The sequence below is a fragment of the Pongo abelii genome, chromosome 6 (genome assembly GCF_028885655.2).
Source record: "Pongo abelii isolate AG06213 chromosome 6, NHGRI_mPonAbe1-v2.0_pri, whole genome shotgun sequence".
NCBI classification, from domain to species: Eukaryota; Metazoa; Chordata; class Mammalia; order Primates; family Hominidae; genus Pongo; species Pongo abelii.
In genome coordinates, this window is record NC_071991.2 from 113,283,370 (window position 1) to 113,301,052 (window position 17,683).

The following is a 17,683-nucleotide window of genomic DNA, read 5'->3' on the forward strand; positions in this document are numbered from 1 at the left end:
AAAAAAACAGTATAGACTTAGTCTATTTTAGAAATATACCTATCTAAGAGAAGATAAGTATTCTACTAAGCTGTGTTGTATGATCAGTTATAAATATCACATTTTAAAAAGAATATTAAGAATGATGAATATTGTCAAAACAGGACTATCAGGATAGTTTGGCATCTAAAAAATGTCACATATGTATTGCTTTCATCAGTGAAGAACACATATCCTGAAAAAGGAAAAGTTTAAAAGGATAAACAGGGAGAACTAAGGCCAGTGAATCAAAGTAGAGCAAAAGTAATTTTAGAAGCAAGATCAAGAAAAGAACTATCGTAATTAGAATTTCCAAGTAGTAGAATGGTAATGTTGGTCACTAGACTTATTCAAAGGTAAGGCTGGGTCACATCTTACAGTTGCTATCAACCTATCAGTGGTTTGTTAAAGCAAGAGACAATTGTTAGTATCTCTTCCAAACTCCATATTTACTGCCATTATTTCAGTAGGTTGAAATTGGCCAACCTGAGAGTATATATACCACTGAAGTCAGCAAACACTAAAAAACACAGGCCTTTTGTTTTCCTTGGACATCTGGTGGTTAAATATTTACCACCACACTACTGGGTGCTATGGAATTCCTGCACTGAGTAGTTTGACCTCTATAATTGTACTGCCAACTCTGTAAGACTCAGATTCTTTTTGACTTAGTCTAGTGGGGAGTAAAATCAAGAGAGATGAGTCTAAGTAAAGTTAAAATGCCTTCAACATAAGACTTCTAGACTCAGCTTCCCGGTTGTACACATTTTCTTTTTCTTCCCCTGATGGTGATTCTTCAAACCACCTTAAATATCCTCTCCCTTTCAATTTCTTTTTTTCTTTCTTATCAAAACTAAGATAGATCGGACAATCAGAGAAAATGGACACACATAATAGATTTTCAAATAGGTGAAAGGTTATCATGTAGAAAAGAAATGAGGCTATTATCATTATTATATAGATCATGTAGTACGGAAATATTATCGTGTGATTTAAGCAACATCAAGGACAATATATGCATAAACATCATTCATTAGCTGCTATTGATTAGCTACAAAGTGTGAGCAAGTCACTTACTATTCCTTGGATTCTGTTTCTTATCTGTGAAATAGGACTCACAATTTCTAACTCAAAAGGTTTTCTCAGTTCTGTAAAAGATGATTAAACAAAAATCTTTTGTCAGGTGCTATACAAATAAAAATTATCATTGTTAGTATATTATTACTACAATTTATTTACATCTTAATTCAAAATGGTATTTATTCTATGATTATAACAGGAGTGGAACAATAAGAATGAGATGCACATCCCTACTTCCTTATCACCCACTGATAGCCTCTATGTGAATATGATTCAAACCAAAACAATGCAATCCTGTCCTTCCCATTCCTCACATAAAAGTAATAACAAAACTGCAAACAGGTGTTTTTCTTCTAAGACTTTGCCCATATCCTCAGCATTTTAGTAGGGACTTATTATATCAACGGTACCCAGAGCCTTGCTAGCCTTTCCCTCAGCATGGTTCTGTGCTGTAAGAGATAAATAAATTTTTGAAAATTAAAACATCTTGAAATACCTCACATTGTGTTTTCCCTTGTATTAATCCTACTTTAAAAAAAAAAAGCCATTCCTTTCACCATTAAGGATAAGGCATAAGGTTCATTGTCCTAGAAAAAGAGAGAGAGTGGTAAGAGTCTAGAACAGGCTTCTCATTGTAGCTCAGAGTTTAAATATTTGAGTTCACAGTCAGGGAATACTCTTGAAAATCAGGCTTTGTTTAGAAAGTAAAGAATGTTCTAACCCAAAGCCAGTCTTTACATATCAAGGTTGGAGATCTGAATATAAAAATTCCCTATAAGATATAGGCAGAGAACATTCAGCAGATCACATATTCTCATATGTGCCTGAAGCTCTTATCTGCCTACAGGCTTGGGATGCACAATTGGGAAGAAGGGTGTTGGGGGTGGGGAGGGGGAATGTGCAGGGACTGGGGAAAAAAGTTCAGATAAGACAAGTCCAGGATAAAGCAGCAGGCACCTGGAAAGGGGATCAATCTAGTAGTTGATAGAAATTCTGACACAAATTCCAAATAAGTTGAGAACAAACCTGAGAACAATTGAGTGGGTGCTCCGCTTCACACCTTGGGGAACAGTAGAACAGCAAGAGCAGATAAACGAGTCCCGTCACATGGAGCAGGGTAGTCCTACATCTTCTGCCTGCCTCCTGAGGAACAAGAAATGATACAGAATTGCCCATGTATGGGAGAAGGTAGATAACATGAGCTTACCTGAGGGGTCTGGATAAGGAGAAAGTTAATTTACATACAGCACAAAGCTTTGGGATCAACTTCCCATGTCAGGGATTGAATCAGAGTCACAGCTATATCTTAGGGCAAGTTCTACTAAGCCAGAAATAGTGAACCAGATGGTGGAGGTGACTTGATCAGATAACAGAGGTGACCAAGTTCCCCAGAGCAATCTCCTCACCATGTCAAGGCCAAGAGAACAGACCACAAATTGTACCACCTAAAGACACATTAAAAGTGGCAGCAGTATGGAGTCCTCAACCATGGCCCCAGTGAACTGCATGTTACACAGTTATGTGTCATCAAAAGACTGATATGCTTTTATATTATCAGAGTGAGATTTGATGCCAAAACATCCAAGCCAAGTTCTGTGGGAGTCGCAGATAGAGACAAAGCACAAAGCAAATGTTCCCCCTCAGCCTTGCTGAGGGTTCTGTAAGAGGCAGAAGAAGAGAATATGTGAAAGAATGAGCTTAACAAAAGAGACCATTTTAAAACAGAAGAGCATGAGCTACTTAATTGACGATGTTATATCTATTCCCACAATCCTCACTGGTAAAGATGGGGGTTTGTAAGCAAAATGATTTCAAAATAAAGAAAATAAACTGGTTACTTTGTTACTTTTTTTTCTTGCACATCTGAATGGTAATGCACATATTTTCACCTCCCATCACCAATCCTAGGCATTTGCTTTTGGGAAAGGTACCTTGGATCATAAGTCAGCTAATAAAGAGAATGGCAGACCCATGTTCTTGTAGTGAAAGGATTAAAAAGAAAGCCCTGCAAGGAGGATCTACATTCACTGTCTCTTCGAGGGCTGAAGAAGAGCATCAACATCCACCAGTTCGAATCCCAGAATCTCAGACTCAGGTGGATCCAAGGAGTGATGATCCTTCCTGTGAAAAGTAGTAGAGGTTTTGCAAGGGAAGATAGTGGAGTATTGAATGGAGAATGTTCAAGAATGGAATGTTTGGAGCTGGAGGGGACACAGGGGTTTAAAGGTGAGGACTGGCTGGGCATCTTTAGAAGGTGGAATGGGAGTCATCCATGATGTACCATTCTTAGGAAGCCCTACGTTATTTTGATTCCTTAACTTGTGAGATTTGAGGAAAACTCCAGGTTAACTAGGACTTTAATGTGGGTCCTTTTAACCTTGTAATTCCTTTCCAAAATTTCTCTCATCCTAAAATAAAGAGGTCACATATTTTTAGAAAATCAGGTGTGATGCCTTTGTGGAGGATGAAGGATGAAAGTAGACAAGAGTTCTCATGGATCCAATGGAAAAAAATATGTAATAATATTGGGGCAACCACACCTCAGAATAGGTGAATGGATGAATAGAAATGCCAGAGCACGACCCACAGAGAAACTGGTAATGGAGGGAGATCCCTGGAATCTGAAAAATATCCCAGGAAAAATATGCGGATGAGACATTTTACAACCAAACCTTCCTCCAACCCTCACAGGTTACTGAAGGAACAGAACAGACCTTGTAAACTGCAAGCTACATAGTTATGTGTCTTCAAAATACTAATGTTGTTTGTATTATAAGTGGGATTATGAGTGATTTTGTTTCCTTTCTTCTGTTTTCTAGAGTTTATGTAGACACATGCTTTCCATCCAATAAATATTTATCAACATTTACAATACACCAGGCATTCTTCATCAGTGAGTAAAAGAGGCAAAAATAAATCCCTGCCTGTACTCTAAAGAAATACAATGTAAAAGCAGACAAAAGCAACTATTAATATTTTTAGCTCAGTGGTCAAATATGCCTCTCTCATGTGTGCACAAATGCATGCACGCAGAGGCACACACACATGCACACAGAGTGTCTGTCCCAGTTTTCTTAATTTCAACCTGTTTATTTCCCTAGTCTCCCCACTTATTTCTAATTCTTCATTTCACTCATAGGTTTATTAGAATTTATCAGAGTTCTTTGAGCTAAAAAGCTCAGTAATTATAATACATCTGTTGGGCCCCGAAACCTTTATTAAATTTTATTTAGACAAAATTATAGAAAACAATTCGGTATGCTTCAATTAAAATTTAGCCAAACTATTTTCTCATACACACTGCATTCCCACTACCACAACACACATATACACAACCACATACACCAGTAACATTAAAAGTTAAAAAGTAATTTGCAATTCAAGTATGTTTGTTAAAATAATTACTACAGTTGTATACGAATGTTCAGTGAGGTAAGAGGAAATTGTTTATTACTGAATAATGAAAAAATATTACGCTTGTCCATTGGGTGGCAGCAAAACTCTTCCATATTGTTAAATTCTCAAAGCCTTTGTCTTCAGTGTCTTCATGCTAAATTTGATAGATTATACTACACACAGAGGAAAATCCTCAATTCTTCCCTCTCAGGAATGGGCTGCAGAAGCAGTGAGATTAGTGCTGCATTGAATTTAAAGTTTTACTGGGTATAGAAGAAATTATCTTTTGAATTTAAAAAACAACAAATTTTGTTATTTTATTCTTCAATTCAATCCAAAGGTTTGTGTCAATTACGTGTCAGTACTATGCTGGAAACTTTCTATTTTCATGAAGTTGGCTCCAGCGGGTAGAACTCTACACGGAAAAATAAACATCTGCAACATCAAAAACATCCGGCTTCAATCTCCATCTTCCCTCTCAACAGCCTCCTGTCATCTGAGCAAACACTCCTTCTTTCCAAAAAGTTACTACTTGATTGGAAATTTAAGCTAGAGAATCACCATAACACAGCATCAAAATTACTCTGTTTATCTAAAATTGTATAAGTAACGCAAGGATATCCACTCCATCCCTAAGGTCAGAAGTTCTAGAGGGCCCAAGTCTATCCTCAAGATTCAGTTGTAAGATGCCCCTCTTGCCCCTACCTTCATCAATATCCTGAGGTGTAACAGAAAGAAGTCCAAAAGAGGACAAAACTATGCAAAGTGCAAGGATAGGATCTGAAGCACCTGTAGAGTGATTGTTGCCTGTGTAGTAAGAGAAATTCTGGAACACAAGCAGTGTGATGATATTCCTTCTACAGTGGCTGGACTCAATGCATGAGGAGGATAAGGGCTTCTCACTCACAGGATAGGTTGACGAGAAGATCAGGCTGCCCCATTCTGCAGTGCCTCAGGTGGCTCCTGGACCAACATAGCTCCTATGCTTTTACATAGCATCCTCTACAATGTTCTTCAGTTAGCCCAACCCCAAGAGCATGTTCTGTGCCATGTACCAGGCTCAGGCATCCAAACTCTGTATCCACGGCCCTTCCTCTACATCTCATTACCCGCTCCCACCCTGAGTGCCTCTTTTGGCCTTTAAATGCAAAAAAAAAAAAAAATACATATATATATATATATATATATATATATATATATAATTTCTCCAATTTCATTCACCAGAGACAACTAGTTTTAGTACCTCAAAGTTTTCTTTTTCCTGATAATTACCACCTAACGAATTGTTTCTAACCTTATCAACTTCATTGAGATATATTTTTGTACAACAAACTCCATATATTTTAAGGGTTCAGCATGATGAGTTTTTGAAAAATCTGCACCTCCATGTAACCTCTATCTTAATCAAGATACATCTCTCAAAAAGCTTTCTCATGCCATTCCCAGTGAAAACCCTGCCTCCCAAGCAACTACTGATACAATTTCTATCACCATAGTTTAGTTTTTCTGTTCTAGAATTTCATATAAATGGAACAATTCAGGATTTACTCTTTTGTGATGCTTTTGTGACAGGTTTCTTTTGCATACATAACGTTTATGAGATTTATTGAAGTTGTTGCATGTATTAATAGTTCTTTCATGTTTATTGCTGACTCATATTTTATTGTATGAATATACCACATTCTCTTATTTACAAACTTTGAATTGTTTCTATATTTTGGCTGTCATGAATAAAAATGTTATGAGCATTCTTCTACCAGTCTTTTTATGAATACATATTGACATTTCTCTAGGGTAAATATACAGATGTTTCCACTAGAAAATGGGGACACAGCGTAGATGTATGCTTAACTCTCTAAGAAACTGCCGAACTATTTTCCAAAGTGTTGTATACTTTTACACTCCAATGAGCTATATAAGAGAGTTCCAGTTACTTTACATCTTTACCAATGCTTGGTATTGTCTGTATTTTTAATTTTGCCCATTCTAATGTGTGAAGTGGCATCTTCCTGGGGTTAATTACACTACTATTTTTAAGCCCTCTTAGTTCCCCATGTAACCCTAATGTCCATATAGGTGAGCTGGGGCATAGGGGTTGTGCCACGTATGTGGAACAGATGGACAGATACCTTTATCTCTTTGGCCTTCAGGGTCTCCAAGCCCAGAACAGCCAGATACTCTAGACTGGTCACTTCCAGATCTAAGGGTATCATTCATTTACCTCAAAGTGTCAAACAAATAGCATGTTCAATGTATGCCATATGAAAAAAGCCTGGGAAGCACTTTAAAACATACTTGCCCTGTTCCGTTCATTTCAGTCAGCATCTCTTGACACTCAACTGTTAATTCTCTTCCTTTCACTTGTATTGCTCTTTTCTTTCTTTGTTCTGGGAGCAATGGAGGGAGGGTCAAAGGCCCCCGTGGAGCAGACAGGTTCAGCAAAGATTTGGTTGTGGATTTAAAAAAGTAGTCCCAGCCGGGCACAGTGGCTCACGCTTGTAATCTCAACATTTGGGTGGACAAGGCGGGCTGATCGCCTGAGACCAGGAGTTCAGACCAGCCTGGCCACCTTGGTGAACTCTGTCTCAACCAAAAAATACAAAAATTAGCCAGGTGTGGTGGCGGGTGCCTGTAGTCCCAGCTACTTGGGAGGCTGAGGCAGGAGAATCTCTAGAATCCAGGAGGCAGAGCTTGCAGCGAGCCGACATCACACCACTGCACTGCAGCCTGGGCAACAGAGCCAGACTCCATCTCAAAAAAAATAAAAAATAAAAAGTCCCAGAATGGGTCTACTACATCCTAAGATCCTGCCATTAAGCATATGACATGACTTATACATGGTATAAAACATGAAATCTGGCAAGTCATGCAACTTTCCATCAGAATCACCTAAAATCACTGTTCTCAAGAAGGTCCATTAAATAATCAATTTAGAGAATCTTCTTCCTCCCATTTTTATTTTATACATTTTATGCTTACAAAATGTACATTTTGGGAAGATGTGCCCCTGTGGCTTTCCTAGCTTATCTACATATCCTTCTCCCCACATACTATCATGTGTTGTCACTCACCGGTTACAGAATCATGGAAGGTGATTTACTCTACATTCACTATGTTTGGGGGAATCTTCTTTGGCAGCATTTTGTGCTGGGTCCTTGTTTTAAAAATTTTTAATTTCAAGTTCCAGGATACATGTGCAGGATGTGTAGGTTTGTTACATAGGTCAACTTGTGCCACGGTGGTTTGCTGCACCCATCAACCCAACACCTAGGTATTAAGCCCCACATGGATTAGCTATTTATGCTGATACTCTCCCTTCCTCAACCCTCCCCGAAGAGGCCCCTGTGTGTGTTGTTCCCTCCCTGCGTCCATGTGTTCTCATTGTTGAGCTCCCACTTGTAAGTGATAACATGCAGTGTTTGGTTTTTTTCTCTTGTGTTAGTTTGCTGAGGATAATGGCTTCTAGCTCCATTCATGTTCTGGCAAAGGACACAATCTCATTCCTTTTTATAGCTGCATAGTATTCCATGGTATATATGTACCACATTTTCTTTATTCAGTCTATTATTGATGGGCCTTTGGGTTGATTCCATGTCTTTGCTATTGTAAATAGTGTAAATAGTATGTTCACATGCAGTGAACATACACATGCATGTATTTTTATAATAGAACGTTTTATATTCCTTTGGATATATACCCAGTAATGGGATTGCTGAGTCAAATGGTATGTCTGGTTCCAGATCTTTGAGGAATCACCACACTGTCCTCCACAATGGTTGAAATAATTTACATTCCCATCAACAGTGTAAAAGTGTTCCTATTTCTCCACAGCCTCGCCAGCATCCATAGTTTCTTCACTTTTTCATAATCACCATTCTGACTGGTGTGAGATGGTATCTCATTGTGGTTTTGATTTGCATTTCTCTAATGATCAGTAATGTTGAGCTTTTTCTCATATGTTTGTTGGCCACATAAATGTCTTCTTTTGAGAAGTGTCTGTTCATGTCCTTTGCCCATTTTTTGATGGGGTTGCTTTTTTCTTGAAAACTTGTTTAAGTTCCTTGTAGATTCCAGATATTAAACCTTTGTCAGAAAGATAGATTGCAAAAATTTTCTCCCATTCCTCCATGTCTGTTCACTCTGATGATAGTTTCTTTTCCTGTGCAGAGTGCTTTAAGTTTAACTAGATTCCATTTGTCAATTTTTGCATTTGTTGCAATTGCTTTTGATGTTTTTTGTCATGTAATATTTACCGGTGCCTATGTCCTGAATAGTATTGCCTAGATTTTCTTCTAGAGTTTTTATAGTTTTGGGTTTTACATTTAAGTCTTTAATCCATCCTGGCCTAATTTTTGTATAATGTATAAGGAAGGGGTCCAGTTTCAATTTTGTGCCTATGGCTAGCCAGTTTTGCTCGCTAGCCATAGGCACATAGGTCCTTTTTTTAAAACTTTGATATGCATAAACCCATCATGGTAACCTTGAATCAATAATTGCCTAGGCTGGAGTACAGTGGCATGATCTTGGCTCACCGCAACTTCCACCTCCTGGGTTCAAGCGATTCTCCTGCCTCAGCCTCCCAAGTAGCTGGGATTACAGGCATGCACCACCACGCCCGGCTAATTTTGTATTTTTAGTAGAGATGGGGCTTCTCCATGTTGGTCAGGCAGGAATTTTATGGTTTTGGTTCTTCCATTTAGGTTAGTGACCCATTTAAAGTCATAAGAAAACACTCCAAAAGATATTTATTGTGCCAAGATGATAAAAATATGGGGATTTGTTTATTTTTTCCTCTTTTCCAAAACTTAAGTAATGTACACATAGTAATTTTTAAAGAAAACAAAAATTCAAAGTAAATTTTAAGATTGTAAAGCATATTTTTATAGCTAGACAAATATTCAAAATTTTATATACTCTTTCTGCTTTTTATGTAACATCTTCTCTGTTCTTCAATGTCTCATACTTCCTATTTGAAACAAGAGCCATCATTGCAAAGCACTCCATGCCCGTAGGATATTGGTGTTTTATGACATTTCTAGGCTCCTGTGGTTTTTCCAGCTCTTGATCCAAGGCCCTTATGAAGCCCAATAACACCTCTTATCCTTAAGCCCCATGATATTCCCTGTAATCGCTATTATTTCCTCATGTTTACAGCAAACTAACTTCAGCAGCTTCAGTTGTTTGGCATGAAACGTTTCCTGACAAAGACAGAGAACAAAGATCCCTAGTGATGAAAAACCATCAATTTGCTGCTACTGTATGAAGGGCTCAAAAGACACAGCAGAGAAACCTGTCATGTCCTAAAGAGGTGGTTAAGAAAGTCATTACCAAAAGCCATTGCAGCTGCATCCTTGATTTGAGTTACAGGATAAATCAGTTAACAGTCATTTTAGTTATGAGGACAGCTAATTCTGGAAATTGTCTGTGAGAAATTTCACCCCTCTTTTCTTCTACAAGTAGCCACTTAGTTTATGCTTTTAAAGCAAAACATATGCCTTAAAGGTCAGAGAGATAAGTAATACTCTTCAAGTACCAAAGTTAATCAGAACAATTCATTATTCAAATGCTCATATTTACTTACATTTTCAAATAGATGTTATTATTCTCAGTTTATAGATGAGGGCACTGAAGCTCAGAAAACTATTTTGCTTGAGATCTCAAACCTATTAAGTGTGAATACTAAAAGCCCTAGGATTTTTATTCTAAGTTAGTGGTCTTCCCACCCATCCAGAGCTACTTCTTTAAGACAAGAATACAGGGCATGCTGATCTCAGTGGAGGCCAGTCTTATGAATACAGACAGCTAAAGAATGTGCCGAGGGGTTTAAGGCAACATTCCCTACACCAAAACACGCCTCTCACTGCCTAATATTATTTCTTCATCTTTTGACTCAGGTCAGGAGGAATTTAACTTAGGTGAAAGCAATAACAATGTTTGCCTTTATCAGTGATGGATATCAACATCATGAAGCTTTTTTACCATACTTATGTCTACATCCCTCCATTACCCTTGCCCCTACAAATCCAGATTCCATATATCTGAGGTAGGACTAGCACATGTGTATACTGAAAAAATTCCCCAGAGGATTCTGAAGTACTGTTCTAATTTAAGAATGGCCTCATAAAGATTTCTTGATAGATAGCTGGAAGCAAATAGACATGGAGTAAATTTTATTTTTCCTTTAAAATAAATGTATGATCAACTCTGTATCAGGCGCTGTATCAGGCAGTGGGAACATACTAATGAACAAGTCAGGTACGGGCATTGCTTTCGTGAAACTTGTATCTCATTTTGTTGCAGTGTAACAATTAATTCTATTCTATCCATAAAAGAGTCAAGTATTAAAAGATAATAGGGGAGATGACAAAAAGGAAAACAAAGATAAATTATCCATACTTTAAATTTTAGGAAAGTTAACAGTAATTAAAAAGAAGCAAAATAAATATTAAGGCTTGAGAAATAGATATATATTGATGTTAAAAAGTAAAGTCATGCATTACATAACGACAGGAGTATGTTCTGAGAAATGCATCCTTAGGTGATTTCATCATGTGATCAGAGTCCACTAACACAAACCTAGATGGGTTAGCCTACTACACACCTAGGCTATACGGTATAGCCTATTGCTCCTAGACTACAAACCTGTACAGCATGTTATTGCACTGAATACTGCAGGCAATTGTGAAACTAAGTTTTTGTGTGTCTAAACATATATAAAGATAGAAAAGGTACAGTAAAAATATGGTTTAAAAGAAAAAAAAAGGTACACCTGTATAGGGCAGCTCCATCATAATCTTATAGGACCACCATTATACATGTAGTTCCTCTTTGATTGAAACGTCATTATGTGGTGTGTGACTGTAATATTCTAGCTAAATCCAGCTTATCCAAGCAGTAACTCAACAGACTTGCAGTAACCTATTCTAGATATTATTAAAACACAAACACTAGGCAGGGCGCGGTGGCTCACGCCTGTAATCCCAGCACTCTGGGAGGCCGAGGCGGGTGGATCACGAGGTCAGGAGATCAAGACCATCCTGGCTAACACAATGAAACCCTGTCTCTACTACAAATACAAAAAATTGGCTGGGCGCGGTGGCTCATGCCTGTAATCCCAGCACTTTGGGAGGCCGAGGTGGGCGGATCACCTGAGATCCGGAGTTCGAGACCAGCCTGACCAACATGGAGAAACCCCATCTCTACTAAAAATACAAAATTAGCCGGGCATGGTGGCGCATGCCTGTAATCCCAGCTACTCCGGAGGCTGAGCCAGAAGAATGGCTTGAACCCGGGAGGCGGAGGTTGCTGTGAGCAGAGATCGCGCCATTGCACTCCAACCTGGGAAGCAAGAGTGAAACTCCGTCTCAAAAAAACAAAACAAAACAAAAATTAGCCGGGCATGGTGGCCGGCGCCTGTAGACCCAGCTACTCAGGAGGCTGAGGCAGGAGAATGAACCCAGGAGGCGGAGCTTGCAGTGAGCCGAGATCGCGCCACCGCACTCCAGCCTGGGTGACAGAGCGAGACTCTGTCTCAAAAACAAAAATAAATAAATTTTTAAAAAATTAAAAATAAAAAAAACACAAACACTGGAGAGAAGCAGCTTAAAATAAGGGAGGAAAGCATAATGATATAAAATTAAGTAAAGTAATATTTAGTTTGCTCAGAGGGAATAAACATCTTGCGAAAGAAAAAAATTAATGAGGTTCTTAAAAGTATTTCTCTATCTCTTAGACAATTGGTAATTATCATGAACTACTACTAGTCATTAACATAGAAAACTGGGCTAGACAGAGATCTAAGAGTTATGCACCCATGATTAACTTTGATTGGAGAAAACGAACAACGTATGAGATCTCGTTTAATATTACTTTCTTTAATTCCATGTCTTCCCCTTCCTGCCACCTCAATTTCCACCATTTAATTTGGCACATGATGCCTCTCATAATCTGGTCTGTCTCTCAGATCTCATTACCCCAAATTTTCCACGGCCCTTACCCACTGTATGACCAGTGATCCGGTAGTGCCAAACTACTTTTAGTTTCTCAAGTAAGCTATCATCTTTAATGGCCATTTGTTTTGCATATTTTCTTCCCTCTGCTTAGAACAGTCTTACCATTACCTTGAAAAAGAAATCAGACTATATTAGTTTGCGAGGGCTGCCATAATGAAGTACCACAGACTGGGTAACGACATAAATTTTCTCAGAGTTCTGGAGGCTAGAAGTCCAACATAAGTCAGCACAGTTGATTTCTTCTATGAGGTCTCTCATTGGCTCGTAAATGGCTGTTTTCCTGTGCTTTCACATCATATTTCCTCGTCCATGTCTGTGTCCAAATTTCTTCTTCTCATAAGGACACTATTCATATGAAATTAGGGCCTACCCTACTCATCTCATTTTAACTTATCTCTTTAAAGACAATATCTCCAAATATAGTCACATTCAAGGTTACTGAATGCTATGACTTCAATATATGAATTTGGGGAGAGAGTAAAATTCAGATTATAACAAATTGTTACTGTTTATAATACAGCTTTATAGTAATTTCTTCTAAGAATTTTTCATCTTGAATCTTTCCATCTCAGTCTGGCTTAGGTCTCCTTCCTCAGAACTTCCAAAGCACTACATGTATTCTTCTATCACATTAAAGGATATGTTTCCTCACTCTGCTCTAAGATGTGACTTTCTTTTCCTTATCCCAGCACCTATCCCTGTACCTCACACATGGTAAGTGTGCCATACTCTTTGTACCCTGAAGTATAAGCCCTGTAGCCTGGCTGTATTGTGATAGTATTTCATTGGATCGGGAATATAGAATTAGAAAACATAGACAATTAGTGCCTTCTTTGTAATGTTGAGTTTAAGAGATATCTATATAGCAATACGTAGCAAGGAAGTGGAAATACAGACATGAAACTCAATGGAGAAAACCATGCTGAAAGTATGATTTGGTGAATGGGTATGATCACTCAGGGAACATGTATAAATGAGAATAGCATGGAAAAATCTTTAAAGAATAACAAATTTTTGAAACGGCAGGAGAAAGAATAAATAGAAAGGTTAGAGAAGCAAAAGGAGGCTAAGAGAGAATAGTTTCTCTTCCCATTTATACTATTTTCCGTACTAGCATCAAACTTTGTAGTGAGCTGTTTAACCTTTATACTGCCACCAGGAGTCTCCAACAACTTCTGCAACGCCTGACAGAGCTCTCAACAAGTATCTTATAGCTGTCGTTACAAGGGCTTTTGCAACAGTAACATTCCTTGAGAAACAAGACCAGGTAGGTGCCTCATAACAGTGTTAGATATACTTGATTGAGCTGAAGTCCAGAGAAGTCCTTCAAGTTACTCTTGGTCTGTAGCTTACTGAACACCAAGTAGTCTCTTGTACTGGCAACTTTGTCACACAATGAATCACTGAGACATACTCTCCCTATCACAAGAATTGAGACTGGCTGTTCACCTAGAACACAATGAAGACCAATATATAGATTGCATAAGGTTTGATGAGCACCCAGAGCAGACTGAAAAGAACTCGATGTTCTGAATAAAAAAATTAAATCATGTAATAGGGACTCTATTATTTTGATTCTAGAAATTATCTATCTTCAAAAAAAAATGAGAAAAAAATTATTTAAGTCCATCTCCTAGAATAAAAAAAAATAAGATTAGGCTGAACAAAGCTGACATTTATTTCTTAAACTTTTTCCTTTTTCTAATTATTCCTCCAGACAACTGCAATTAAATTTTATATATATGTACTTTCATATTAAATGTTTAGAATTTTCACTAACATGAAAACGTTTAGTACAGCAAAGTAAAGACTGAACAATATTACTCATAGACCTCCTACCTCATTAACATTTTGCATATTTGTTTCCTCCATACGTTTTGTCCCGATGTGTCCGGAATTGGTGGGTTCTTGGTCTCACTGACTTCAACAATGAAGCCACGGACCCTTGCGGTGAGTGTTACAGTTCTTAAAGGCGGCGTGTCCCGAGTTTGTTCCTTCTGATGTTCGGATGTGTTCGGAGTTTCTTTCTTCTGGTTTGTTCCTGGTCTCCCTGGCTCAGAGGTGAAGCTGCAGACCTTCGCGGTGAGTGTTACAGCTCTTAAAGCGGTGCGTCTGGAGTTGTTCGTTTCTTCCAGTGGGTTCAGTGGTCTACTGGCTTCAGGAGTGAAGCTGCAGACCTTTGCCATGAGTGTTACTGCCCGTAAAGACAGTTTGGACTCAAACAGTGAGCAGCAACAAGATTTATTGCAAAGAGCAAAAGAACAAACCTTTCACAGTCTGGAAACTGTACCCCAGCTACTTTCCACTGGTGGTGGGGGGGGGGGGGGGGGGGGGGGGCAGCCTGCTTTTATTCTCTTATCTGGCCCCACCCACATCCTGCTGATTGGTCCATTTTGCAGAGAGCTGATTGGTCTGTTTTACAGAGAGCTGATTGGTCCATTTGAACAGGGTGCTGATTGCTGCGTTTACAATCCCTGAGCTAGACACAAAAGTTCTCCAAGTCCTCACCAGATTAGCTAGATAAAGAGTGTGGATTGGTGCATTCACAAACCGTGAGCTAGACACAGGGTGCTGATTGGTGTGTTTACAAACCTTGAGCTAGATACAGAGTGCTGATTGGTGTATTTACAATCCCTTAGCTAGACATAAAGATTCTCCAAGTCCCCACCAGACTCATCAGCCCAGCTGGCTTCACTTAGTGGATCCCGCACCAGGGCTGCAAGCGGAGCTGCCTGCCAGTCCTGAGCCCGTGCTTCCGCACTCCTCTGCCCTTGAGCAGTTGATGGGACCGGGCGCCCTGGAGCAGGGGGCGGCGCTCGTCGGGGAGGTTGGGGCAGCGCAGGAGCCCACAGAGCTGGGAGGCGGGGAGGCTCAGGCATGGCCGACTGCAGGTCCCAAGCCCTGCCCTGCGGAGAGGCAGCCAAGGCCCGGCGAGAAATCCAGCGCAGCAGCTGCTGGCCGAGGTGCTAAGCCCCTCACTGCCCGGGCCGGCGGGGCCGCTCGGAGTGCGGGGCCCGCCAAGCCCACGGCCACCGGAACTAGCGCTGGCCCGCAAGCGCTGTGCGCAGCGCCGGTTCCCAACCGCGCTTCTCCCTCCACACCTCCCCGCAAGCTGAGGGAGCCGGCTCAGGCCTTGGCCAGCCCAGAAAGGGGTTCCCACAGTGCAGCGGCGGACTGAAGGGCTCCTCAAGCGCAGCCAGAGTGGGCGCCAAGGCCGAGGAGGCGCAGAGAGCGAGCAAGGGTTGCGAGGGCTGCTAGCATGCTGTCACCTCTGACCGAGCCATTATAAAATAAATTACAAACATTATACTTCAAACTAATCACTTTATCATACATTTCCAGAAAATAAGTGTTCTCTTACCTATTAACAGTGCTGTTATAACATCTGACAAATTTAGAGAACTTCTTAATGTTATATATATTTACCAGGCCACATTTAAATATTGCCATTTCTTCCCACAAAATGTTTTATAGATTTTTTAAAATCAGTTTTTAAACTAAGATTTAGTCAAATACCATGCATTGTCTTTGACTGTTATGTTATCTTTTCATCTAAAGCTATTTCCATTCCCTTTCCTTTTTTCCTCCATGATACAGACTTAGCAATGAGACCAAATTGTCTTGCAGAATTTTACATACTCTTGATTTGTCTGTTCTTTGTGGTATCCTTTAAATTGATCCTGTATCACCATTATTTCCTATAAATTGGAGGTTAAAACTGTAGGCTGAATTAAATTCCAATTAAGCATTTTGAACAAGAATATTCCATGGGTGATGCTGTGTACAATATTGTGTATCACATTAGAAGGCATATAATGTTTGATATCCCATTATTAGTGAAATCCCTGTAGGACTTCTTTTTTTTTTTAATTTCTTGTTTTTATTGACAAATAATAATTGTACATATCTATGGGGTACAGGGTTACATTTTGATACATGCATACATTGTGTAAAAATCAAATCAGGGTATTTGGCATATACATAGCCTCATTCATTTATCATTTCTGTGTGGTGAAAACATTCAAAATTCTCTCTTTCAGCTACGTTTAAATATACAATAAAATGTTGTTAACCATAGTCACCCTACTGTGCAATAGAACAGAACTTATTCCTCCTAACTGTAATTTTATACTCATTGACCAATCTCTCCCTGTGCTCTTGTCCCCTTCCCTCCTAGCCTCTGTTAATCACCATTCTACTCTCCACTTGTACGAGACCAACTTCTTTAGATTCCACATATGAGTAAGATGATATGGTATTTTTGTTTTTGTGCCTGGCTTATTTCATTTAATGTCCTCCAGGTTCTTCCATGTTGCCACAAATGACAGAATGCCATTCTTTTTTTGTGGCTGAATAGTATTTCAGTGTGTGTGTGTGTGTGTGTGTTTACACACCACAATTTCTTCATCCATTCATCCATTCATGGACATTTAGGTTGATTCCATGTCTTCGCTATTGAGAATAATACTGCAATATACGTGGGAATGTAGATAATCTCTTTGACATGTTCATTTCCTTTGAATATACACCATGTAGTGGGATTGCTGGATCATATGGTAGTTCTATTTTTAATTTTTAAAGAAATCTTCATACTGTTTTCTGTGATGGATGCACTATTCCCAACAATGTGTAGGAGTCACCCTTTCACCACATCCACAACAGCATTTGTTACTTTTTGTCGTTTTGATAATAGCTATTTTAATAGGAGTGAGGTGATACCTCATTGTGGTTTTGATGTGCTTTTCCCTGATGATTACTAATGTAAATCATTTTTTCATATATGTGTTGGCCTTTGTATGTCTTCTTGTGAGAAATATCTATTCAGGTATTTTGCCCATTTCTTAATTGGATTTTTTTTATTGTTTTGCTGTTGAGTTTTTTGAGTTCCTTCTATATTGATATTAACCTTTTGTCAGATGCATAGTTTGCACATATTTCGTCTCATTTTGTTGATTGTCTTTTCAATCTTTTTTTTCCTTTGCTGTGCAAAAGCCTTTTAGTTTTATGTAATCCCATTTGTGTATTTTGGCTTTTGTTGCCTATGCTTCTGTGGTCTTACCCCAAAATTCCTTGCCTTATGTTTCCCCATGTTTTCTCCTAGTAGTTTTATCACTTTTGGTCCTCTACTTAAGTCTTTAATCCATTCTGAATTGATTTTTTTTTATATATAGTGAAAG

At 38.9% G+C, this 17,683-nt stretch overlaps 1 protein-coding gene across 1 annotated transcript in view; it reads right to left on the reverse strand.

Moving 5' to 3' along the window:
• The window catches only part of TFEC (transcription factor EC), a 243,807-nt gene extending 228,988 nt beyond the window's left edge, over nt 1-14,819 (reverse strand). Inside the window, exons 1-3 of the mRNA XM_054559712.1 lie at nt 14,346-14,819; nt 2,125-2,241; nt 1,096-1,166 (exon numbers count right to left, since the gene is read on the reverse strand). The gene's annotated coding sequence lies outside the window, so the exon portion shown is untranslated. The remainder of the gene's footprint in view (nt 1-1,095; nt 1,167-2,124; nt 2,242-14,345) is intronic.
• Nucleotides 14,820-17,683: the final 2,864 nt, after the last annotated feature.